The 24474-nt window shown below is 37.5% G+C and overlaps 1 protein-coding gene and 1 long non-coding RNA gene across 26 annotated transcripts in view; one reads left to right on the top strand and one right to left on the bottom strand.

The window, feature by feature from the left end:
- SOX6 (SRY-box transcription factor 6) overlaps positions 1–24474 on the top strand; it is a 415066-nt gene that overhangs the window by 116454 nt on the left and 274138 nt on the right. For 7 of the 25 annotated variants that reach the window (XM_013177747.3, XM_048070126.2, XM_066997637.1 and 4 more), the window contains one exon: positions 24157–24278. The exons of 17 other annotated variants lie outside the window; for them this stretch is intronic. The gene's annotated coding sequence lies outside the window, so the exon portion shown is untranslated. Of the gene's footprint in view, positions 1–23681; positions 24078–24156; positions 24279–24474 lie in introns of those variants that run through there. One more of the 25 variants, XM_066997644.1, reaches the window with a different exon arrangement.
- Positions 16842–24022, bottom strand: LOC106033943 (uncharacterized). Its single transcript, XR_001205707.3, has 4 exons — positions 23957–24022; positions 18660–18788; positions 17940–18083; positions 16842–16926 (listed from the first exon to the last, which is right to left on the bottom strand). It is a non-coding gene; the product is annotated as an uncharacterized lncRNA (long non-coding RNA).

The following is a 24474-nucleotide window of genomic DNA, read 5'->3' as shown; positions in this document are numbered from 1 at the left end:
ATTAATGAAAAGTGTCAAATGATAACGTGACTTATTTGAAATTTCATTCTGAGTCATACCATGCCTTTTGTATCATCTTGGCTTTGTAAGTAGGAGAGCCTGCTTGGCATAAATTTTTGCCATGGGGAAAAATTCTGACTAAAAGGCTGAGAGCAGTTAATAGATTGGCTTGTGTATTCATTTGTATAAGGCTAAAAGAAAACAAAATCTGATTAAAAATAAGGTTGTGAAGGTTCCTTGATGCTTCAGTTATTCAAAGAAATGTAAAATTGGTGGAGGTGAGAGAATACTGACTGGAGAACTTGTGGGAGGAGCTCTGTTTTACTGAGTAAGATTAAAGCCCAACAATAACTCCTAGATCTAAAATTATTAGGTATTATATTTTATTTCAAAATTATACCCTTAACTGAGCATCTCATGTAAAGTGGAAACTAAATACTGTTCTAAAATAATAAAGGCTGTGAAATCAGTGTAGTCTATTTATAAGCCAAAGAACAACTACACTAAAAAAACAACAAACTAAAAAGCAGTCTTCCCTCACACCTACCAGTCCATTTACCTAAACTCTCATGAAGTACCACTTTGATTCCAAGCAAAAATTATAAGATGGTGATTCACATCGCAGTAGGGATGCAAGATGTCATGTTAGGAACTGTGAAGTGCCAGAATTAGAGTTGCTCTCCAGTTACTGTATAAACCCCCCAGAAGGCAATTCCAGGTGCCCAAACGAAGCACTGACTTCCACTATTTTCATAGTTTGTGGGAGAGTTTATGCTCCTAATTCAGATACTCAGATGCCTTGATGCTTGTTTTACTTTCAGCTGTATCCTTGAATGGATGGGCTTTGGTTTTGCCACTTACAAAATAAAGGCAATGCTGATTTTTCTATACTTCTCAAAAAACTTTTTGTTTGAGATCTTTAAAGGAAAGCTGTGTGTTGGATGTGCACAAATGTCATTACAGTATCTCATCTCCTATTTGATGTTTGGGAGTTTTAGTGGGTTAGTGGGTGCAATGTGGTTTTCATAACAAAACAGAAAAATCATGAAAAGCAAATTTGTAGATAGCATATGCAATAAATGAAGACAGAGGTTATCAATATGAAGTTCTGTAGATCTTTGAAGATTTTTTTTTGTATATTTCAGTTCACAGAGGGGAAAATGCAAGAATTCTTACACTGTAAGAATTTCCTCTTACCACATCAAAAAATCTGTCTCCAACTATAAAAAGTGGTAATAGTACAGCTGATTTAGAGCTGTCTGCTGTGAATGGAAAATGTTCTCAGTAAGCCTTAAAGCTTTCTGATAACACCCAAACCTCTTGGATTCTGTATATGAAGAGAGGTATTTCAGTTGTGGAGGTGATAGAATATTTGAGGATACTCTGCTGACTCTATGAAATGTATGTTAAATGCATCTGCAAAATTCCTATCAATTTCTTAGGAAAAAGTGAGCAAACGTTTGTGATCCATGTTGGAATGGGAAGCTGTTACCAGCAAGGCCATGAGGGTGTTGCGATTTGACTGAACTTCTGACCTGTTGAGAGGGGGAAAATCTCAGAGAAGGTCTGTGCTAGAGGGAGGGTGGTATATGAGAGATTACTTTTCAGTTTCGACAGTGCTGACAGGACAGTAAGCCATTTTTTCCCCATTATTTTTCCTGCTTTGTTGTGGACCTTCACGCTAAGGAGGGAGCCAGTGCTTGAGTCAAATCTCTGCTCTTTTGCTCTATTTTCTATGTAACTGTGGCTGTATCTCTGAAAGCTGTAATTTAAACAAGTTTGGACTTTCAATTTTGATTCAGGTAGTCATCTGAATTGTTGGGAATTGTTGTTTCTTAGCACTTTACTTTCCAAGATGGTAGAGATCTCCACGAGTGCTCACTTATCTTTAGACTGCAAGTTCCTCAGTGCTCTCTAGAGCTGGTTAGGCAAGCAGCAGTGCTTTCTGTTGTTCTCAAGAAAGAGCTCTTCCTTTTATACCAGTTAAATAAATTAAATAAACCCTTCCCCATTTTTGGTTGAGTTCTGCAGATGTCTTCATAGAAAGCAATCTAGGATTTTGAAAAACTGTAAGTGTAGGGACTGCTCACTGCTGCTTGGATTTGAAACTATATCATAAGGCTGCATAAAGAGGAGTTTGTGTTGGACCAAAATAGAATAACTCATGTTCAAATATGTACTTAATGTTTTTTAATAGGGCCCTGAGAGATGGTCTGACGAGTATTTAACAATGGATTCACAACATTACCATTCCATATGAATCACCAAAAGGGCTTCTGATTCACATAATATTTTCTACTTCCTATTCTACTTCAGAGTCTGTTAGGTGGTATATTTAGAAAGCAATTCCTTGATAAAAAGGAGGAAGATGATGAAGATTAAATAACTAGGATTGCTGAATAATTGCTCTGAAGTATTTGATACCCTATGGTCTGCTGAATAGTTGGAAAACTAATCATTTTTTTTAATTAAAAAAATAATATATATATACCTGATCTTAAACCACAGCAGGGCCTCTTATTTCAGGTCCTAAACATGAAAATGTAAACATATTTTTTTTAATGATGAGAACTTAAACATGAAGGCAAGTACAATATCTATTTTACTTATTTCTCTTTTCATTATCATTCTCTTTTTTGTGTGTCTGTGCTAGTATCTAATTATTCTTTACTCTTTTGAAAATCATTTTAGTTTAGTGTGTTTAGGATAAAAGAAGTTCCTATGCTGATTGAAGAGGGCAGACTTTGCTTTGTTTGTTTATAGGATCATGAATTAGAAACTAATTGATCCAAATACTGAAACATAATTTGTGGTATTAGTCAAACATATTGGGAGTGAGACAATATTTTGGAAAATTGGTTTCACCTACTACAAATAAAATCTTTCCTATTCTGTCATTTAAAAGTACCAATTGCCATACTGATTAAAATCAGATATCTTGTTTCTAGTGCATGAAAGTATCTGTATGGCAATATCAAAATGCAACATGGGCTAAATCTGGTGTAGCAGACTTAGAAGCAGGACTTCTAAATTTGCCTGGTATTGCCATTTCTTTGTTACTGAGTGAGCTGTTTAACACATCTATGTCTTGGTTTCCCTATCAGTAAGTGTCCATAAAATGACTTTATCCTCATGTCATATGAATGAAAAGCTGCGAAGTGTCTTCCCCAAAAGTGACAGAGATTATTTAAATGGACATTATTGGGTTCCTATTGTTGTTATTTTATTTGTCTTGCAGTATGTAGAGACTTCAGCTAAAAGCAAGGTTCCTTTGAGCAGGTCTCTCTGCTATATTTACTTTCTAAATGGGCAATGCAGATTAAAGGTGAAGGACAGAAAATATTTAAATCCTCACACAATGACAGTGAATTTGGACCAAATTCATCCAGACTGATTGCTACCTTAAATCAGTCTCTGCATTTATTATAAGCTGTGAGCTTTCAGGTGTTTAGATGTCCTTCCTTCAGGAAAACTAAGTAAAGGAGCATTGATTATGTGAGCATGGGCAAGAGATTAATCGCAGTGTTTCTCTGAGCGCTTACGTGAAAGTCCAACGGCCGAAGTCCACAAGCGTGTTTGAAAAACATTGGCTTTCATAGGTTCATGAAAATAGGTGCCCCTATTCATTCACATAGGTCCTCCTCTAAAACTCAAGGGACCATAGTTGTCATTAAGTGTGACTGGCATAATGCAGGCCAGAGAAATCCCCTCAAACTCCCATAGCCGTGGCTAGCCTAGTCAATGTATCTTTGTGGGATGTAGCCTGACTGGAAAATTTACAGTGATAGGTGATGTACCACAACCTTTTGTCAGTTTGTCTTAGTGTTTCATTTATCTTATTTATTAAACTGTGTGCCATAATTTTCATCTGAATTCATTTAAGTTTACAGCCATAGATTTCTGTATGGGTGAAAAATCCTGTTATCATGTTTTCCTTTCCTGTGTAAATACTGTTAGATTCTTATAAAATCTTTTTCTTCAACACATTTGACAGAGTAGGCCACTTGGCTGCCTCAGTGCCAGATGTTTTCCATTGTTTTAACCTTTGTCAGGATTCACTATTAGCCTCTCACAACCATAAAGGAGTTCAATGGAGAGGTAGTGGTTCTGCTGTCACCATGTCAATTCTAATGAAAATTTTCCCTCTTTCCCTCTTTAATGTGTGCTTTGCAAATGCTTCTTCTCCTACAATGCTGATGCATTTCTCATGTAAATGTTGCACGTTCCTCACATATTAGTTATTACCTACGCTAAAAGTAAGGGAATTTGATAATGAGTGAATTATTTTGTTCTCAGTTATGCCTGTTTTTCTGGAAAGTGTATTTAATCCCCATTTGAATATAGTTATTTTTATTTTCTATTAAGTCCAAAGGAATGTGGGTAACTATGTCATATCTGGTGCTGCATAGTCATACTTGATTCTACAGTATCTATGTTTTTCTTCTTGCACTGGAATTGTATAAACTATTTTTGAGCATTTGAGTTTAAAACAGCTTTAAAAGGCTATGGGTGTAAAATGCTTTACAAACTGAAGTTTTCCACCAAGCAGAGAAAATTGTCAGAGAAGCAACTAATTGATCTCTGCTCCTTTACAGCTGTGTAATGCTATGCATAACTAAAAGCTCCTGTTAAATTAATTAATGATTTCAATTATGAACTTTTCTCCAAAATGTTATGATTCGTATCAAGCTGATAATGCAATGACCTGGGAGTGTGAAATCTGTGTTATGTAGAGAGTCGCCAGTTAATTGATTCACAAATTATTTAAACTTTGTTGCACCCAAGGGAGTGCTCAGATCCATGACAGCTATTTCTTAAAGTGTACAAACTCTTTTCTTTTTAAGAATGTCTTGAGCTTACAAGCATGATAAAATGCTTGTAAGTCAGATATTGGCAGTTCATAGTGTGCCTGTTAATGTATTGGAAGGATTTCTATAGTTTTTTTTTTTTTCCTCCTGTGTCACCGTGAATGTATATATGAAAAAAGAAACTTCGCAGGTATCAATAAGAAAAGATCAATGCCTTGCCCAGAAATGATTTTTTATCTACCTGTTTAGGCCAATTACTTCTGTCATATTGAATGTTTCTGCTTACTTCCCTTATCACCTGCTATCACACGTTTCATTTCTGATGATTGTTGAGTAACTCTTGTTTCCTGCTAAGGGAAATAATACAGAGTTTCTGAAAAAGCTTCTGATATTTAAAATGAAGGACATTTCATAGAGTGTTATGGTAGGAATCAGTTCACAGTATGAAAAGTAGTAATTATGCCAACCTGTATTTCAGAATTTATTGTTGCGAAATACTGTATTTCATTGACTTTGCCATGCCTCTGTATGTACAGAAGCTTGAACGACAAGTCTCATTTGTTAGAGATGTACATAGACGGGAGGGAATGTTCAGTGTAATTTAGTCTGATTCTGACATCGTGCATAAGTTTCACAACAATTAAAAATTGAAATGTACAAAGAATAATATAGAAGGAGGTATTAAAATAAGTTAAAGTACTGTTAATATTTTATAAAGCTTTATTAATTTTTTATAAATGTTATTAAAGTGCAGTTGGGTTGGCTTCAACTTTGTATGAAATGACAGCTTCTACAGATCCTTCTGCGAGTGCGAGGCCCTCAGTGAAGGGGCAGAAGGACTTTGTGTGGCTTCCTGGGTCTAGGGAGAGACCCAGGAACCTGAGTCGTGTTAGGACAGATATGTCTTGCTCTGAAGTTCAGGTGGTTGCAGTATTAGCAAGCAGCAATGTTGCATTGACTTGTTGCACTGTCGAAACATTTGGGATTGCTTCTAAGTACAGAATGATTTTAGATCCTGGCAGTTAAATACTGTGCCAGGTGAAATCATGGTGGAAACTGCCCATCGGCTTTCTCACTCTTGGAATGTTCTGCCTACCCAGAGATTTAGGTTTCTCAATTGTCAGATGCTTTTTCTGCTTTTGTATTTCTGTTAAATTTTCCACTGTCAACTCTCTCCTCTGTTACTAGGACAAAACAATTAAAAGTGCATCTCTTGTTATGAAGTTGCGCATTGCTGCAGGGCCATGAGAAGCTGCCTTGAAAGGGAGCGAATATAAACCAGTATCTGTATTGTTGGAAAAAAATACCATTTCAAATACTGAGTGACTGCTTCTGTTTCCTAAAATTAAGGAGCCTATAATCTCAGCACCATTAACAAGTGCTGTCATTCAGATACACAGTGTCTGGCTGATTTAAATAAAATGAAATGAAGATAGTTGTTTCTGGTCCCTTGGCTTCACTCATTGCCATAAACATATGCTCTGCGTCCCGCTTCTTTCCATCTTATTTATGACTTTAATTTGTTGTGTGGGCTGCGCTAGAAATTAAATTTAATACAATTCTCCAAGGGACCCTGTCATATAATAACATGGTAATTTCTGTGTATCCTTTTGAAAAATGAGGAAATTAATTCTTCCTGACATGTTCTAATTATTCCAGTGTGAACGGCAAATCCGTTTTTCCCAGCCCCTGAAGTGTTATAGGCAAATGGCTGCTGTTCAAAGCTGAGGTGCTAATGCTGACCAGCAGTGCGTTTAATTTGAAACATGAGCAGACACCTTTCAACACACCTTTGTAATATTGGAGTACTTTACAGAAATTAATTCACTACTTATTTGGCAGCTTAGCCTGGGGGTTATGGTTTCTATTCATCAATACTATAGTCGTGTTAGCACAATGTTTCCTGTTTCCTCTAGTGCTCTGTGCCTGTGCTGCAAAATACAAATTCAGAAGGGTGCAATGGCTGGTTATAACATACATATTTTTAAAGTGGGGACGTGGGTACCGTAACACAAATGATTCTGTGCCATGGCATATTTATGGGAGGGAGGTACTATAAGGTCTTCAGGGTTGAGTTAATTACATATGGTGGTTAACATGTTCAGCTGAAGTTACAGGGAAGAAATTACTTAGAGCAACTTCCTGCGAGACAGCTCTTCTGCTCAGGCGCTGGCCTCTGTTTTGACAGACCCTTGCCTGCTTCCATTTCTGCTGTATCATTGAGGCCTAACTAAACCAGCATGTATATGCCGTAACTTTAAAATTCCAAGATACACTTGGCATAGGTAGATTTTTGTTAAGGTGAAGGCAATGAATTAATCACACTAATGATTCTGGGCATTTATGACTTTCAATATGTTGCATTTGGGAATTTCTATTTTAGTATGTTAGCTTTGTGCAGGACTGCCAAGTGAAGTCCTTCAAGAGTCCCAGCTTTGTAATACACAGATGTTGTCTTTGTTAAGTGTTCTTTCAGAATTCAGATGCATGGAAGTATAAAAGAAATTTTAACTATTCCAAGAAACAGAATTTGACAGAAGGCACCAAGAGGAAGAGTCTGGAATCGCTGAGACTTCATTTACAGCTTTTCAGCCATAGGCACAGAGAAGAAAGAATAGTTTTCAGAAATGTTGCTGAAGAGCTGGAGTGAAGAAGTGTCTAAAATGCTTGCAAAGTGCCTAGCTGTAGGGAGAAATGGGTGAAGTTTTTTGGAGGTGCCAGTTAATATAGGAAAAAACCTGCAATTGGAGTTTATGTTGAGGGAGGAATGGTGGAAATGGTCAGTCTGTGAAAGGGAGTAGTGGTTGTCTAAAATGAGGTGGAGGGAGAGCTGAGAGAAAGCTTTATCAGCTAAGACTCGAGAAGATCAGGTTGAAGGCTGTTATGTATTTGAGTGGAGCTGTTGCAGTGGATGTAGAGGACAGAAAATGATGTTCTGGGGGATATCAGAGAATAAGAACAGAAACCAAAGGCAGAGTCAGCAATGTCCTGAGGAACCTTGTAAATAAAGATTAAGCTAATTGATTATCAAGTCATAGGAGATATATGGGAACCAGGAAGGTTTATTTTATGACAAAGAGACCACTGCCGAAGTAAAAAATTAATCTTCTTTTTACACATGGGATTAGTTTTTGCTGATGAGACAGGGAGCACTGTTAGAGCGATGATTAGACTTACTGGACCACGCCTTAGTCTGAAAGACTTTATATAATGTGGTCTGTAACAAATACTTAAATGAAAAATGTGTTCTCTCTCCAAGTAGTTTACACCGAACTCTCTGAATACAGAAAGAGAAGAAAGAAACCTTATGTATCACTTTGATAAAGAGAGGTTTTGAAACATGGTTGAAAATTCCTTCTGACCGATTCATAAGAGGTTTTAATTTCTTGAGAGGATCCTGTCATTGATATTTTGTCATAAATACTCCATGCATCCTTGCTCAACACACTTTGTTCAAGGAGGTTCAAAATGCAATCTAAGTAGTTTGACTACTGGATCTAGTTTTAATTTGAAAAAGTAAATTTTGGCATTAGGATTTTCACTATAAAGGCTAAATTCTCCCTGTGGATCTGTGCGATGGAAGAAGAAATTACTTCCAAAAGACTGGCAATGTTGTGAATAACTCCAATGATAAAATATGTAAGACGGTGGTCTAAGAGTCTGAATAGCAAAATGGGAGGAGGGCACAGCTTCATCAAAAAAAGGTTGAGCATGTAAATATTGGGTGTTGTTCCTGGGCAGTCAGGATTCCGACAAGCCTGTGACCTGCTGAGCTATATTCTCTTAAAAATTAGTAGGTAAGGGGCAGAAAGATAAGGGTAGCATGAACTCTGTATGGGTAAAGAAGCAGGACTCCACAAAGGAGTGTTATTGATTCAGTGAAGCTGGTTTATTCGTAGCAGCCACGTGTAGCGTGAGGAGCATTGGTTTAGTCCTCAGAAACATTGCCACTGCATCTTTTTTGCCTGCCAAATGGAGGTGCAAATAAAGGTACCTTCTTTTTCACAGGGTTAGATAGAGGGATCATAATAGATATGCATAGATCTTATACCACCATCTAGATGTTGTTTCTGCAGCCTGCCCCTGTGTAGCTATTGCAAGCACAGCAGTGGAAGCTGTGGCCAGCTGTCTGAAGTCTTACAACATCTGCTGCCATCTGAAAGCCAATTTCCAACTCAAGTCTACACACCAGGATTAGCCAAGGCACTCGTTCAAGGCACTCATTCACTGTGCTCTCCCGTGTCATTCTCTGCATCTACACCAAAACCTTCAAGATGTTGTACACTAATAGTTCTGCAATGGTACATTTACCTGAAAATAGAGCATATAGTGAAAGGAATATTTTAAATGAATCCATTTTTGCTCATAGTACTCTAATGCAGAACTTCAGGATAGAAAGCCTCAGCATTCAGGTGGTGTTTAGTGCCTTGGCTGCTATGCTTTTATATAAATTGCAGTGTCCTAGTGTTGCTCAGTGACATGCCTGATAATTTTCTCAAGATGAAGATCATAGGATAATTTGGTTTGCAAGGGTCTTCAGGAGGTCTCTTGTTCAACCTTTTGTGAGCTCTGATCAGGTTACTCAGTCTTTATCCAGGTGGGTCTTGACAAACCTCCAAGAGACAGCACAACTTCCCTGGGCAGCCTGTCCTACTGCTCATCTCTCCTTATGGTGAAAAAGGCTTTCCTTATGTTCAGTTTAAACCTCAAGTTGTTTCAACTTGACTTCTGAAGGAAAGCTTAGAAGAGTTCTAAAACTGGTTATTTAGGTGCTAATGTACGCTAATTCTTCTCAAATCTTGTTGCCTTAGTGACCAACCGTATGTAGCAACTTCTCTGCAGTCCTTTCTTGCCTTAGATTTTCAGTTGAGAACTGTAGGTATAACTTGTTCTAATCTCTTTTCCTGTAAGGTATCTTTTCAAGGGGAATCCCTCAGCTTGAATTCTGCAGTAACCATTTTGGTTTCCCCTTAAAGTGCATCCTGCGAAGTATAAAAACACAGATGTAAATTCTAACAATGCACAACAAATGCTTAACAACAAAACTTAGCTGCTGAGGTTGGTGCAGCTGAAAGTCAGCATATGAAGAGTGGTGCTGTTCCTACTCTATTTCACGGTAAGGTTTCCAGTACTGGATTACGCAGAAAATGTGTGGTTGCATTTGGTCTGGGTTCATGACCTCTAGTTTTTGCACCCTTTCCTCTCTCTGTACTACTAAATGTTGATTTCATCATTTGTTAGTTAGGGTGCCTTTCCAATCCCCCCCCCCCCCCCCCCCCCCCCCGCCATAAGATTGGGATTGCAAAGGAAATAATTAGAAATGGAACCTGTAATCTCAAAGGCCACCAATTTGAGCCCAGCCAAGTAAATAATAACCTGTATTAGTTACAGTTTGATAGTTAGGTTCTCTGTGTTATGTTGATGGCTCAAATCCACACAGGTGTCCACAGGACTGGACCATGGCTAGTGTTTTGGCAGCTTCAGGAAGCGTATGAGGCTTGCAATGGAAATGGCACTTGATCCATGCCTGACATTTGCTCCTTTCGGGTTGGGTTTGCATCAGGTTGGTGGGGTAAGGTGAAGAGGTCTGTGTGGCCCATGGAGCATCCTCTCTGTGGGTAAATGGAGCCCTTTCACTTTCTGAGGCTATCAGCCTGGCACGAGCAATAAATTTATGGGCAGAAAACAGAGAGGAAAGCAAGACTACCACATCTGTGTTAAAAGGTCTCTTGTTCGTCAGAAAGAGGAAGCAATGTAGGAAATGGAGGAGGCGAGGTCTAAATAATTGTTTTTTTTTTCTGGGCTAGAGGTACAGTAACTTCTGTAGCAGATGAATGAAGAGTTGTTTGTCACTTTTTCTCCCCTCTAATTATCTTGAGTTCATTGGAGATATTTTCTGTGGCAAACCTTTTTTCTGTTTATCCAAGACACATCACTGACTGAATAACCAATAAGCCTTTTTCTCCTTCATCTATTCAAGTATAAGACTGAGATAATTGAGTGAAAGAAGAGTGGGGTCACCATCGCAGATATTTTAGGACTACTGACAATCTCTCTCTTCTAGATTCTTGAGGAAAAAACGCTCAAAGGTCTGCTGATATTCTCTTAATGATTAATGCTTTTGATGGTATGAGTTTATAAATATGCTTTGTATACATTTTTAGAAACACTAGTACAGGGATGTCAGAATTAAAACTGATATATTCTAAGATGTGATAAGTATATTCTCATTCCTTCTTTTTTTTCTTTTCATTCTTAAATTTTGTTCTTTCTCCTGTATTGTATCAGTCTATATTTGCCCTGTGCTTGTAATCTATTTGGTTCATTTCTTAAGAGGATCTAAAACATTAAAACAAGGGATTTAAAAACAAAATTGGACAAAAAATGCAAGTTGTGCTTTCAGACATTTCAAGCAGAAGACAGAATTTGTGATTCTTTTTTTTTTTTTCAAAGATATGTAAAAATTTGTAATACAGTTACCAATTCTAAATCCACTCTTAGTCCTAAACTCACCCCTACATTGCATTGGCAGATATTGCAAATAATGAAACTAAAATGCAGAAGAAATTAAATAGAAAACAATTTGGTTTTTTAGACAGTAATTAGATTTTTTTCTTAAAGCAACTATCATTGTCCATATCACTCAAGTCATTCTAGATTGTGAAAAATCAGAAGTAATATTTAAAGTCACACTGGCATTTTATTCTGTGGAAAAATATTAATGTTTTGCACATTTTAATATAATAGTATTTTTTTATACAATGCTAAAATCAGATGAAGGTAGAAAGATTATTTACTCCTGGACATGTTTCTGGGTCTCATCTGTGCTTTCTCGTGCAGCAATATATAGAAGTTGATGGTCTTGCTTTCTTATTATGTTTCTCTGGCTAACTTCCGTCTTCACTATGGGGAGCTTGAGGTCCCTCCTTTCCTTGGCCCCTGTGCCAGCCAGCCCGACTTCTGCTGCCCTCACTGGAACCTCCCGTCACTAAGTGCCACTTCTCCCCATGCAAACTCAATGGCTGGAGCTCACCTGGTGCTAAACTTATGCTGCTTTTGTGTTATTCCCTTTTGTTCACTGAGTCTAACTGTCAGACTTAGACTTCTGTGAGTCTGAACGTACATGGCCTTTTCCCTAATTCTGTGTAATGATATGGATTTTGTTGCTTGTTTGTTTTTGCATTATTTTAGCAAAGAATTCAATATGAGATTCATGCCACTGGCAACACTGACCTTACTGATGATTAGACATGCTGAAGATATTCTCAAGATCTATGAAATTATACAGTATAAATAGAAGCTGTAGAATACATTAGTTTTAAATTGTATTTACTTGCTGAATGGATAATGCAGAAGTGACTTCACATTTTGCACTGATTGAATTAAAAACAGCATTTCCCTCCCAACCACTAAATAATACCTAAATAGTCATATGCAGTTCCTTCAGTTTCCGTGGCAAGAGATGTAAAGCAGGCAGAATGCATCCAAAAGTGTTAGGCAAGGGTTCGTAATCTTATGGCAAAACCCTATGCATGTGCATATTCCGCATACCTTCTTCTTAGAGAACAACTGATTCCTCCTCTTCTTAGAGAAGATTTTTCATCTTGCCGAAATAATTTTATAGGGCATTAAAATTATCCTACCAGAAATGATTTTCAAAATGCATTAGACTAATGCTTATGGTTATTAGTGTTTATTGTTAATGATAGAAACAGAAGTTACTGAAGAAAACTGTTAGCATAGCAGAAGAAATTCAAGGAAAAAGTCCTGAACCAAACTAGGACCGGTTGAGCTCTCATCTGGAGCTGGGGAAGGCCTTGCAGCATGACTTCCATGGCCCCTGCCAGGCTCAGCCTGCTGTCTGTGAGTTGAAGAATGTATCCTAGAGGAAAGGGGAAGGTCAGGGAGAAAAATGTTCTGGCTCTTCCTTCGTTAAACTGCTGCTGCGTCAGCCTGAGCACCCTTTCCACTTGTCTGCTCTCATATGGGAGAAATGTGGTGCAGGTCCCACGTGAGTTAGTCTGAAACTGCACTTAAAATCAGTGATCTAAAGGAAATTGGACGCTCTTTAAAATCCAGATGAGAACTTGATAGCAATACTTTTGATAAACATTGCCAATTGTGGCCACTCACTACATTCACATGCACCTGGGCATGTGCCTTGAAATGTTTGTGACCCCTCCAAAAACGTGCTAGTTCTGACAAGATCCTGGTGAAATTCAGTTGCCTAACCAGGCACCCAGTAAGGTATGGGAATGTGAATAGTGTACACCTACAGTACCACTGCCCACACAGACATGGGACCATGAGTTACACACATGTACATAAAGACATGGTAACTGGGGAGAACATATCTGATGCCGGCACAGGATCTGTTTAGCTGTGGGAATATCTGTGTTTCCTTTGGCAGAAAGTGTGCTGAAATCTCCCAAACAAGCCACCTGGTCAAGAGCAACAATCTAAAACCAAGTAGAAGGGCTATAAAATAGCATGATTGTTTGGTTAATATAATTTCTTTATTTTTTTTTTTATATAAATAGAGTTTCAAGTCAGCATGACTTTAATGCTGACCCTCCCAGTACATTAAAAAAAAAAATTAACACTTGAAACTAACAGCATGTTAGCAGCTAATTCGTGCATTATTTCAGTATCATTCATAAATTACTTTTGAATCCTTTGACTTAAGAAAAAGAAAATCCCACAAATCCTACTTTTGGTCAAAGCATAAGACCATAATTAACTCGGCATGTGCTTTTGAATTAAGAACACAGTGTTCTGAGCTTTCTTAAAAAGCTTTTAAAATGTTGGGGGAATACTTTCATAGAGCCTTACTGACTGAGCTGAGTTTTAAGATTTGTCACATATGAAGTGATGTTAATTAAATATTGTTATTCCTTTCTGTCAATCAAATAAGGTTAAGCTTTTTTTGTTACTTGAACAAAAAAGGAAGTGAAACAGGTGAAAATATATAAAACAGCTGTGAAGAAAACAGGAGGAATAACGTAGTAGGAATTTAATTAGTCAGAATTTATGGGGGATGCAGGAGGTTTAGGTGCTAATTCCAAAGCATGGCATTTTTTGCAGTCCTAATACCATTTGAATATTTTTGGACTTTCTGCCAATACATCATTTACCTAATGAATGTAGAAAATATACGTAGTGGCAGAAGGCCAGTTTGGGATACAAGCCTATGGTTTATTTGAAGTCATATTTGCAAACTGGTTTTTAATATGGCTGTCACTGGAACCTTCTTCATATTAAACCAAAATGTCATTAATCAGAATCCCATTTAAGATTGCTTTAGCTCTTTTGTCACTGCTGTGGGCATATTTTTAAGATAAAATGAATTATTTTTTGTATTAGGTATTCAAATATTGCTGATAATGTCTCCCCAAACCATGAATTTTTAAATGACGCATGTTTATGTTCATTTACTTCTGTAAATGTGCATAAGCCTGTGGGTGTGTCACGTGCAAGGCCTTCTTCAGGACAAGGTTTTCTAGAACTTTCCTTTTCTGAAGAAATGAAAATTGGATTATAATTACATGACTTGAAATGCTGGTACTTAAAATCTACTACCAAACATCATATGGTCTTCTATATAACTATTATAATTGCCAATTCTAAGGATAAAACATAGACATATGGCTATATAATTTCATCAGCGTATTAAGCTTGGACAGTGTATTACTGCCATAGGGCTTTATTAATATTGTCAGTATTGAAACCTTTGAAGGTGTGAAAAGCACCCAGGAAGAAATGCGGAGGTTTTTTTTTTGTTTTTTTTTTTTTTTTTTCAGTTTCTTGTTTTATGCTTAATGGGGGGCACGGAATTTCTGTGTGAACAGAGTTAAATTCATGTGGGGAATTCTGCTCTAAATCTTTAGTTTCATGCTTTATTGCTGGTCTTTGGGAACAGTGTGGCCCATGGATGATCTAGAGTCCTGAAAGGATGCCTCAAGAACTTGAGTGCTTTTGAAATTGTGTAGGCATTGATGTAATATATTATGGAATGAATCTCTTCCACAACTCCACTTTGGAAAATTCAGTTGTCTGTAGCAAAGTGATGTTTGTATTCATTTTTTTTCCCACTTCCCCTTGCTGACAGAGCAAATACAGGAGCTTGGGTAAACTAGAATGATTTTGCTTTATGATGTTTGTTTAATTAACTAAATACCAGTTATTAAAAAAAAAAAAGTATAAATTCCCCCAATTTTACTGTTACATGACGTAAAGCAACAAAATTGTCAATGGAAATGTAATTTTAAATAATCAGAATATTTTTCATCATTGAGGTATGCTTTTTTTTTTTTTCTAGTACAATATTTAGGTTTTCTTTTACAATTTTGTCCTCCTTGAAGAAATCCCAGACTTGATAGAACAAGTCCCTGAATGACCTGAGTCGCTTTCAGCAGGACGTAGGAATAAATGACCTCCAGAGGTCCCTGCCAACCTATGTGAATCTGTGAGGCTGCACCACCCTGATCAAACCTCATGGGCTGAGCTGTTGAGTGTAAGAGCATGAGTGCCCGTAGATTGAATTAAAGAGGTAGGCTGATGAGCTCTGATGGACTGGATAGAAAAGAACACACAGGATATACTGAGCATCTCATTTTACTTTGGATAAGGAAACAAGACATTTTGGTTATAGTTGTATCTTCTTGCTTATAGCAAGCTTCACCTTCTGGATCTAGCACACATATATGATTATGAAGTATTCTAGTTTCCATATGTTGTTAAAGACAGAATAACCAACATATTACTATCCATGAGTATTTTGAAGGGCTCTGAATTTTGGAACTAGGTTTTCTGTATGTCCCCTTGAAACGATAGCAATGTTAAGTGCTGCATCTCTAGCCCTTCAGGTAATCTGGGAGAGCAGAAAGCTACTCAGTCCTGAAGCAGTTTTGTTTAACAGTACAAGACATTACCAATTAGCAATTAAATTAATTGATTTGCCCTGCATTAGCTATTAGTTTTGATACTGACTGGTAAGTAACATATTATACAGCTTTAAAAAAGTCTGTTATACTTTGATCTGCAAATATTTTATTAACAGAGGCTATAAACCACAATGAGTGGCTCAGTTGTGGGTGGTTTTTTCATGCTTATTTTGATGATATAGCAGTATCTGGGGATGACATACTGTAGTGAGTGAGGATAAATATGTGTTGCCAAGGTCTAAACAGCAGCAATATGGAAGTAATTCAGCAGTCAGTTTCACTCAAAGTTTGAAATCTGTGCTGTATTAGAGGTATGCATAGAAGCTGTGTTAATTGCTAGCTTGTTTTCCATATGGTTCTGTTTTAATGGAGCACATTTGTTGCAGATGGTTGGAAAGTGGGTTGGACAGTGTCTAAACTGGCTATGACTAATTCATACAGTGATTATACTATACTTTAATGTTTAACAGTCTTCTTTGTAAACTTCTTTCATTCACAGTTCCCTTGCCATTGAAATGCGGTCCAAGATAACTGAAAGCTATTCTTCTTTATTTAAACTTGGCCCTAGAGAAGAGCAAGAGCATGGGGTGTGTAGTCATCTTTTCCCCGATTCAAATTCAAAACCACACCCCAAATTGGTTCCTTCAGATGGGTTATCTCCATCATTATTATGGCTTGCTGAGCATATTTAGCTGAGGTAATGGACTCTAAGAAGAGCCACTTGAGGAACTGAAGTGACCTTAACAAATGGCAAAACTGGCTTTGTTCACACCGTACCTCTTCGCTGGTTTGCAACTGACTGCAGCCATGTCAGATACTAATAGCCAGTTCTTCTTTGCAAATTCTAATATTGCTAACTTGGAATTGAGTACATGAAATACTGGCATTGTGGTGAGGTGAAACTGAAGGTGCAAATGCAGCAATATTTTGTTATAGATCAGTAATGATGGCACACACCAATCTTTCATCTATAAGCCTTGTGTTTTAACAGACCATCAGTGAACTCATCCTAAGTCCATAGAGGAAATTAAGACATAGCAGATTTTCCAGCACTGGTGTAGTCATTTCTGACTATAGTTTATTTGGATCTCTGATGACAAAGCTTCTCTGACTGACTTTCTTTGTGCTGAAGACTGGAGTGAATGTCACAGGCAAGCTCCAGTTGATGGTTCTTACTAAAGAAAAAAAGAGAGCTACGGTTCAGTGGTTTTTTTTTTTACCATTTTTACTGTTATTTTCTCACATTGTCACTAAAATATTCTCTTTGTTATCTGAATGGGACATCTGCTGACTGGCCTAGCTTTCTTTACCTGATTGTGTGAAAAGTCTTGGTTAAATCTGTTAGGCCTTGAAGGCCCTGTAACCTGCTAAGTGCTATAGAGCCTGAAAGACATTATGTCCTTGGACTAACTTGTCTCTTCTGCTTACAGCTGAAGAGAACAGATAAAAAAACTCACATAGAAAAGACTGGGGTAAATGTAATTTTAATGCACTTGTGCTAATGAGTAGTTGCATTTTTCTCACCTTAAAGTGTATACAAATCCATATGGAATAAAATGTATTTTACAGTAAGGCAGAAAAATAACACAGGCTAAGTTTAAAAGGGAGCCTTACTCTGGCCGTATTGCAAACCTGCTCAATTGAAATTGATAGTTTGTTTGAAGTGGTAGGAAATCCACTTAAGATGGATTGCAACATAGAATAATGCAGCCTGGCAGTTAGCAGTAAGATATCTAAACTTCTGCTTTGATGCAATAGTACTTTAAGTTAAAGATTCACTTAATTTATAAGTTTTTCTCAAAGCTTTCTTCCGCTCTGTGTAGCACACTGTCTGTGCTAAGCTCAGTTTGAAACACGTTTACGTTTGATTGGTGTTTTTAGGTTTTGATAGCTGCTAGTTCTTCTCTACAGAAGTAACCTTTTAAAATGTCAGTTTTAATGTACAACTTTTATGAGAATAAAAAGACTTTTTTTTTTTTAATACTAATTTTAGACTGCTATAGAGCTTGTAGTCAGCTTCTGTTGTCTCAGGCTGAGTCTTGGAAAATTAAGTGAATGCTCACTGTAATAAAAGGTGTACTCCTGCACTTCATGAGGAGGAAAAAATAGTTTCCTTTTAAATTCTCCTTCTGTGTCTGTTGCACAACTACCAAAGTAATCTTCTGTTCTTTTACTTGTTGATATTTACCCTCCTTCCTTCCTTCTTTCCATCTGTCCTTCTGTCTGTGCCTAACGTGTGCTGGATTTCCTGTAAGAGAGAGTTCCTCTCCTCTTAGAAGACAGTTCTACCTGGGAAGAGTAATGTCAGGTGCATAAGAATTCATGTTGGGGTCTGTAACAGAAAAAAAATTACAAATTAGGCATACTCTATATCAAATATTTAATGTAAGACACGGTTTAAAGAGTTTTTCCTCTCAAAGTGATAAAACATTGCATTGCTTCTAAAATATTAGATAAACTTCTGTAATCCTAATTGCAGCAGCTTTTCTTGTAATTTGTCATAACGTCTAGGTAGCTGTGTCATATACTCCGTTAAGGGGTGACACTGAGATTCAGAAGAAATGGAATCTTAAGCTTCTCCCCCCATCCAGTGTCCCTTGTTCTTAAATCAGAAAAGCAACACTTGTTTTGGCTTCAGGGAGCTGTGTGTTCAAGCTCACAGCTGGAGCTGTGGTGCTGCAGCAATGGTCACTAGTGGTGGGAAGGGAAAAGATAATGATTTAAACAAACAAACAAACACAACAAAAGCTACACAACAGCAGGAAAAACCATTGGGATTAAAGGCAAACACTTTATTCTTTTCTCTCTCAAACCTCTTGCATAAATTCTGCACACAGATGAAAGAATTACAAAAGGGAAGACATTCAGATTTTAAATATCAACAAGATGTATTTAGTTGTGATATTACCTCATATGGAAATAGAATTTCTTTATCATCTTCCAGTCATGCTTCTAAAATTGTCTCTTTTTGGTCGTGATTCTTTTCAAAGAAGTAGCAGAGCTAAGCCTTTTCATTTAATTGTAGTAAAATGTTGCCCTACAGTAGAATAAAAAATTATTTTTTTTACTAGTTCATATAGAAAAACATATAAATGTAATAATATTTTAACTATAGTTTGTATAGATCTCTTCCATTTAAACACTACGCAAATCTTTCAGACTGCAGGGCAAACAACTGTGAGACTGTAATGTGAGATGTAGCAAGCATACACCATAAATTTGATAATCATACTTGTGAGTTCTTCATATTTCATACAAAGAATCAGGAGGAAGAAAATTAGAGGGAAAAGAACACAATGGAGTCGTGAATATGTGTGTGAAAAAATAAGAATCTCCTTGATCTTCTGCACTTTCTGTGCTAAAGCTATCATGCCGAATGCCAGTCATGTGCTGTGAGTTATAGTGGAATGCGGGACTATTGTGGAATCAGAATTCCTTTCAGATTCCCTCCATTATTTTTAAAGTCCTATCATCTCCTATCATGTTCTGTCTGATGAAATAAGAAAGGGACCCTTTTAATGAGGGCAGGAGGAGACTTAACTGGGCAGCTTGCACACGCTGTCCAGCTGGACTGATGGCCACTGTTTAGGGAAACGGGTGGGAGGCGATTTTAAAATAAAATGAAAAAAACATTTGTTTAACTGCATGGCAACACAAATATTTTACCAAGTGAGGGCTGGGTATGCATTTCATAATGACAAAAGGTGCAGGCTTGAGGGCAAAAATGAAGCAAAACAATCTCTGTCTAGGATTTAAGATAATCACTTTCTCTGTGATTATCTTAAACTTCTATATAAACTTATGTTTTTAACTCTTTGCTTTCTCACAACCCTTTTCTAATCTGTACTAGTCCATCTCAAGGAACCATTCACCAGCGCTTCCTGTCAAGCGCAGATGTTAGCAGGAAGATCCTGGGGTTTGGTAGGGAGTCCTTGAGCTATCCCAGGCTGTCGCCTCTCTCGTTCTCCTCTTGAGTGCTGCTCCCTCCTCTGGTGCCGAGGCATCTGCTTCCTAAGGCACCTGCTAGTCCTGTGCCTTGCGGTGTCCTCTTTCAGACACCAGAGCTGAGAAATGGCTATGTGTTTCCATCTGCTCTAACTACTTGGCTTTGAAGGAAAGGCTGAGAACAGACCCTAATGATTTTGCTTAAATGTAAGCGTATAATATGCACGTATATGTGCATATATTATAAACATATCTATGTAAGCAAAATTGGAAAACCCGTGTTTTCAAAGTCCATGTGGAATAATCATATTTTCACAAATGTCAGAGATCAAGTACATTGTACAGCGCATTCTCTGATTGTGAGCAAAACTTCATAACCATACTAAGTAATCTTGTGCTCTGTGTATGTGACTTACAGCTTGGTGAAACACCAAATGGTTACAAGAATGTTTAAAGACATTGAATTGGTTTGCTTACTAAACTACTTTAGTTTCCTTTAGTATGAAACAGTTTCTGGCTGTGACAGCAGTGGAAATATTGTAAAAGTTTAGATATACCCCCAAAATATTAGTATATGTCAACAGTGATATATTTTCAAAATCTATTAACCTGAACTCTTTGAGAGCGGACTGTAAAAGAGTCATTGTACTGTATTTAAGAGTATTCCCTTCTGAGAGGTTATGTGTTCTAATTCCACTGTTTAGTAATGATACATTTAAAATCCTGATAATTTGACTGCCTGAAGGACTGCATACATCAGATGTCTGCAGGTCTAAGCAGCATAATGGAAGCGCACGCTTGCAGCACCTTCCAGGTTTGAAACACTGTGTGGCACAGCTCCAGAGAGATCTGTCAGTCTGAAAGCTGTTGCAGCTGGAGCTGGATTTGAGTCTGAACCTAGGAAAGATACGTACAGGATATAGCATGTAAACAAAGTGCACTCACTGTCCTGACCTGATTAATTTGTCTGTTCTGATCCACGTTATAATAAAACAATGCAAATTTAGGACAGGCTGACTGCGTATTGAAAACTTTAACAGTAGAGAAAAGAAAAAGAAACAAGAAGAACTGTTCCTTTATTTCTTCTTTTAAGTGATACCTGTTTCAGACTGCTTAGCAATTCAGTTTCCCTTGTATACCTCATTTTATCAGCAAATCTTAAAGCAGTTTAGAAAGGTGATTTATACAGGTATTGTTTCTCCTGTTTTACACATGGGTAAACCAAGGCATAAAAAGGTAATTGGCATGCCAGGTACAGAGTCAAAAATAGTCTTTATTGTTCTGTGTGCCTCCTTCTTAGGCAACACTGATTGAGAGGTTTTGACTAGTAGGAAAATTGTTAAATGCTAGTTAAAAAATTAAATGCTTCAAGGTGCCTAGTGAATTGTCTTCTGAGGAGACGCATAGCTATCTTTTGTATATGACTATGAAACTACATAATTATATATGCACGTGCCTTTCCCTGTATTGGCTACGTCATGTTGTGTCCACCACCAAACTTAAATCCCGTAACAGTTACATTTGGCCAAGTTTCCCCTTAAGCTTAGCCTGTGTTTCTGAACCGATACTAAAGTCAAGTTTGCATATGGATAGTTTTCCATAATTCGTGCAGGCTACTTAGGTGTGCTAGCATGCAACAATGTTTTTTGAAATGTTCATTGAGTGTATCATCTGCATATGAAAGTGTATGGGTAACTTTGCTATTCCTTATAATATGAAATAGTTTATCAATGTAATTTCTGCCCCTCCCTGTAGAATCAGTTGTGAATTGCATAAACAAGTATTTTCTTGCAGAAAACAGCCTGGAATACAATAGCCCTACCATTTATTGAAATTAAACAGCAGTAGCCAGAAGAGTTGGAGCTGACTGCTTGTGTGATGCATTTGTCTAGTTTATTTTAATGACTGAAAAAAAATAGCAGACAAAAATATGAAGACTACAATTGTGAAGAGAGTTTAGGGTGTTAGTTCAAAAGTTCATTGGTATGTTCGTAGTGGCAATGGTTCCAAAACCAAGTAAGAAATGTAAAAGATATTGTATGCTGTTTTGTACATTATATCAGAAACCAGATGGGAATGAAGTTTTGGAATGAGATGGAATATCTAGGATTGCAGTAAGATTTAAATTGTAATAAGAATTTCTGGTGGTGAATATGGTAATCTGATAAGTGACTTTAAATCAAATATGTAAGTTGCTTGCTGCTGTAGTTCCTAGGGCTGACAAAAGCTACTTTGTATGACCCAAATGCAGCATTCTGGAAACCCGAAGAGCAGACAGCTCTGCTTTCTCTTATCTGACAGATGCACAAAGCTGTGCATACACTAGGGACTGACCAGGTGGAATAGGAGGCAGAGAACCTGTAGAGAAGGGTACATGGAAAAAAAAAACAGAGAGAGGTTGCGCATAATGGGACAAACCAAAGAGCTGTTACTGGTGCTTAGAGATGAGCGCTACTCCTGTTTCACAGTGTATGATGATAGAGAAAATTGCTGTTTTGTATAATCAGTGCTCGTGCTGGCAGGTGCAAGCTGGTAATTTGAAGAACAAGATTGGGTTTCATTATGTGACTGTTATATGGATTCCATTATATACATACTACCATGTTATATGGGTTTTATTATATGTGTGTGTATATACACGTGTATAGTGATTAATCTGTTGGGCAACTTGAGTGAAAAGCATTTTTAGAAGGATCCAACTTCTCTTTTCTCTTTTCTTCTTTGTGTTGAAACTACTTACATTGTTATGCACAAAATCTCAATGAGTTGATTATTTTTTTCCTAGAAATGCATTTTATTCTGCTTCCTGTCAGTGCAGAGCATATTGTGACCTTTGTTTGTGTGCCTTAGAACTATGTTCAGACAGGTGAAACAGTAAATTGTCTTTTTTGCTCTGTATTGGCCTCCAGAGTTTCTGGGATCAGCGTAACAGAGCACTAGAGTTACTTTGAGACGTACATTGATGGGCCCAGCTGAACTCCTAACATATGAAAGCCCAATCAATGTCTTATTCTGCACCACATTGTCATGATTACTGCTTTGCTAGTATTTCCGCTGTGCCATGCCACTAGTTGCTGCTCTGCCAACCCAAGTCTTGTCCGACTCCTACCCTGAAGTCTCAGATTACTGGAATACTGATGTTCTTTGACACGTATTCCTATGCTCTATGTGGGTATTCAGCAAAATCCACAGAATGCAAAGTGCTGCATTTGTGTAGGTGCTGATTGTTCTAATGCTGCCTGTACATGGGCTGTACCTGGACAGCTCTCTAGCTGGTAAATGTGAAATGATACAGATAATTTGCTATCTAAGCAGCTCTGATCTTAAAGCATGAATTCATGTTCTGTGTAGGATACTAACGCAAATTCTATTCCTTGTTCTCTAAAAGAGCCATAGCATATGTCGTACATTTTAAGGAACAAACAGAAATTTTGGGGAACGGTGTATTTTCATGGTGAATATCAATATGGTAGCTGTCACAAGATGCCTTTAAAATACTTTGTTATGATGAATTCTACAAACACAGTATGTTTACAGCCACAAGTGAAAATAAAGGGAATTTCCTGGCTGTGAGTTTTAAAGGATGGAGCCACCTATCACTTCGCACAAAGTCTGTTTTTCCTTAGATGCTACTGCATTTGTTTTCTAAATAAACTTAGCAGTGTGTTTTCTGTTGCAAAGGTGGTTTTAGTCAAGAAAAATAACAACTAAGAGGCAGCCAAGGAACACTAGTGGATGATGCATGTGTCTGTGGAAACAGGTTCTCTTATCTCAAGATTTGGTCATGGTGGCAGACTGGCAGTTAAATTTAAATAAAGAGTGGCAGTGGCTAATGACAGTGATATCTCTAGGTTGTAGAACACTGTTGTGAAGTTCAGCATATTTTCAAACAGGTAGAGTACCACCATGTAGTTAATTTTATTAACATTTTGTTTACCAGAATTCATTTGCCACCTTTTAAACAGCTGAAGTGTTTGAGTGGTAACTCAGCTGAAATTACCATTTTTGCACTTAAGTGTATCTTCCTTTTTGATGTAGGTTGTATCAGTGACTTACATGTTATTCTGTTAATATTTTTAAGGGCAAGTTTCCACTCCCCCACCCCTAGGGTTGGGACTATGTTCTGAGGGAATGTAGTGGCAAAGAAGTGGTAGAAGCTGGCCTGTACTGTGTAAAACAGAGAATAGTAATAGTGTGTTGATGCATGGGTTTGAGATGAAACCACACCCATGGTCATCTATATATATTTTATTTGCTAACCTGGCTGTTTTGCGATTTATCTGGAGAAGAACTGAACTGTGCTTTCTGTTGCGCACTGCTTTTGTGGCCGTTGGAATTTGAAATTGCACAGTACCTTGCTTCTGGACTGATGGGCTTTTAAGTACAACAGAATGTAATAAGGGATAAAAATGACTGGAAATCTCTACTACAGCCATTTTTGTCTCTTGCTGGTCAATTAGGGATCACTTGAAAGGTGGGAGACTTCTGCGAATGAACAGGCATCAGGGCCAGCTCAGCTTCTCAACATCTCATCCAACTTCCTACTACAGTGACCTCAGAAGAACGTTGTCACGCTGTGCTGGTATGTTTGGAGGCAGTTGAACCAGGATCCTTATAGCAATGTCGGCAAGTTACACAGAGAAAACTTTTTTTTTTTTTTTTAAAAAAATAAAACGACGACTGTTGGTTAAAGAAAAAAAGGAAAAAAAAAAAAAAAGCCAACCAAACAAAAAAACAGGTCAAGTGGGGTTAATCCTGGCTGCCCAGCTAATCATTCA

Source organism: Anser cygnoides, chromosome 5 (assembly GCF_040182565.1).
Source record: "Anser cygnoides isolate HZ-2024a breed goose chromosome 5, Taihu_goose_T2T_genome, whole genome shotgun sequence".
Lineage (NCBI taxonomy): Eukaryota > Metazoa > Chordata > Aves > Anseriformes > Anatidae > Anser > Anser cygnoides.
Note: the sequence above shows the minus strand (reverse complement) of the source record. Positions and strands in the feature narration are given on the sequence as shown.